The following is a 3,305-nucleotide window of genomic DNA, read 5'->3' as shown; positions in this document are numbered from 1 at the left end:
TCATAACTTGAGACTGTACAACACATCATGACAGAAATCAAGCATCCATAGTCTTTTACTCCCCAAGAAAATTCTTCTTGTCACATTCAATTCATCTAAGCATAGTCCTCAAGACTGGCCTACGCCCATAACACAGAAAACACATCTCGCACCTCATTCAAAACATTACAGGCCATCGATTCAGAGCTGATATCGAGTGCTCAACATCACATACAAGTGAATGGAAAAAAATCAAAGATATATGCTTCAAGATGAATAAATGCCACACGATAAGGAAAGAAAGATGGAAAGTTTCCTAGATGCCTTATAGCCTCTCGGAGATAAGTATGGACATTACCATACCGATTCGCGAGACTCTACTAGACACTTAATCATGACTCGTAGTACATATGAACCGAGAGCTCTAATACCAACATGTCAAGACCCAAAATTTCAGCTAGTCGTGATAGCACCTAACTCAACCCACTAGGTATGACAAATAACAGTTACACAATGCTAATGAAAATAATAAGTAATCAATAAATGAAATAGCCTAATTTTCACAAAAGTATCTCAAGGATTAGTAGTACAAGTCATGAGCCACTAAGACTCAAATTTACAAAGCGGTACGAAAATAAATACAACATCTGTTTGAAATATACGTAAACAGAGTAGAATCCAAAGCTACCAAGGACAAATGGTAGATATATATGAAAAGTAGGTACATCTTCAATTCCATATTTTTTCATCCACAGTAGCTCTGCTCCAAGATCTGCATGCAAAGTGCAGAAGTGTAGTATGAGTACAACCGACCCCTTGTATTCAGCAAGTATCATAGTTAACCTCGGCGAGGTAATAGTGGTAAGAATTATTAATGATACTCGCTAATAAAATATTCAATTCCTGAATTTCACAAGTACACAACAACGGTGCCATCTAATCATATAACACATATAAAACCACATCGGTGCACAAAGATAATGTGCTATGTCTTGGATCAATTAACAATCCAGCATATAGAGAAGATATGAGTCCAATATCATCAAATCATAAAACTTGCATATAGAGAAGATATGCCTAAAGTATCAAATAATCCTTCCACTGTTTCATATAGAAAAGATATGTGTGACAAAGCAATTAATCCTCCAACAAGTGCATATAGAGAAGATATGCAAAATATTATGTATACATCCAAGGAGTTTGCAAATAGAGAAGATATGCAAATTCCAATCAATGATCAACTTTACCAAAATCCACATCAACCAGAAACTCGTTGGTTTCTCACAACCAGCGTGTATACCATCAAGAGAGAAATACGAGAGGGTGAACGTAAGGAGATAGATCCTTATCCACACACTGCGTAGACAACTCACGTGCCAATAATAACAACCGCATAAACAACTGACATGCCAATAAAAGTCATCACACGGACAACTCACGTGTCAATAATGACCATCGCACGAACCAATCACATGCCAATAATAACCACCATATGGATAACTCACTTGTTATCAGTCAGTTCATATCACACAGAAAACATATATACATGAATATATGTACATGAACAATGAATATCAAACTACATATTAATGGACTGATATAAGTGACATGCTAAGGTGTATGCCTCTGCGAAGTGTACTACCATAGCTCGAATTAGGCAGTTTCATCATAAAATTGCAGCTATCATGTTCAATCAAGGGATTAACCTATATGTAACCTCTAACATGATCCACTTAGCACACAAAGGGGTACACATATAAGAAACATAATAGCATGAGTCTTAGCAATCGATTCAAGGCATATCATACTCTAAGCACTACCCCGAGCATGATTAATACCACGGTGCACCCACATGGGCTCAACCCCACACATGTGTGCCACACATAGCATGTAGATGTCCCTAATAAGTAAAGCAACTAGTGCATCAACCAAGTTTAGGTAAGATACTTACCTCAAACAAGCAAAATCAAAACTTTAAAAATGCCCTTCCTCGCGAATCGACCTCCGAAAGGCTCGAATCTAGCAAAAAATAACTCAATAACATCAAATAATGCTTTGGAATCAACCCCAAACTATAATGGTCGAATCTTTAATCAAATACTCAAAGCAACTAAAACGTCAACCCGAGCCCGTACCCCGAAATCCGACAAAACTCACAAATTCTGACAACCCCATTCGAACAGGAGTCCAACTATGCAAGTTTCATCCGAAGTAGATGAAAACTCCCTCAAACATCTCGAGATCCAAAACATAGCAGTTGTCCTAGCTTGAATCTGACTTGAGATGATCCCGAAACTCACATTTGATAAGACCAACATAATCCTTGCGAGATTACACCCAAGATAGCCCTTTTGAATTTCTAATTTGGCCTTAAAATGAGGGAGATATAATGTTTTGAAGTTTTAAAGGATGTCTAAAAATTTCAAGGACATAACTAGTATTTTCGTAATTATTGTACAGAAAATCAACAATCACAAAATATTCGTTTCGGTACCCAAAATTCATTCGGAATCTCCCGGACATAAACCATATATGCATTACAATCATAAAACACGTTACGAACCTGCTCGCACACTCAAAATACCAAAAAGAGGTCGTCTTGACCCATTATTGTTTGTGGTCAAACTCTAAATCCTTAACTTAACTAGTCACTCAACCAATGATACAATACACACATGAGCCCCTCAGGACTCCATCCAATCATACCAACAAGTACAAATACATTTTTCAAACTTATCCAAAGGCACAAAACACCCACGGGAACATCACAACAAAGAATCGCGACACAAATCGAATAGAATTTCTCTTAAGTGTTAAAACTTCATTCTTTCAAAAGAGTGTCTGAATTACACCAAAATACTTCGGATTACTTCCAAACTTTTCACACAAGTTCAAATCAACTATATATACCTCTCCAATGTCTCGGAACATCAATTGGAGTCTAATAACATCAAAGTCAACTATTGGTCAAACTTATGAACTCTTAAGTTCTTCAAATTGTCAATTTTCAATAAATAGTGTCGAATTCTTCTAGGAACCTCCAAAACCAAATCCAAAAATACGTACAAGTCAAAATCATCATACAAACCTATCGAAACCATAAAAACCCAATTTCGAGTCCGTTTAACCAAAAGTCAAACCTTGGTCAATTTTTCCAACTTAAAGCTTCCAAATCAAGAGTCATTCTTCCAAATCAATCCTGAACCACTCGAAAACCAAAAACGACCATACACTTAAGTCATAATACATAATATGAAGTTATTCAAAGTCTCAAGCCATCAAATGGAACACTAAAGCTCAAAATGACTGGTTGGGTCGTTATAACT

This window comes from Nicotiana tomentosiformis, chromosome 1 (assembly GCF_000390325.3).
Source record: "Nicotiana tomentosiformis chromosome 1, ASM39032v3, whole genome shotgun sequence".
NCBI classification, from domain to species: Eukaryota; Viridiplantae; Streptophyta; class Magnoliopsida; order Solanales; family Solanaceae; genus Nicotiana; species Nicotiana tomentosiformis.
This window is presented reverse-complemented; position numbering follows the sequence as displayed.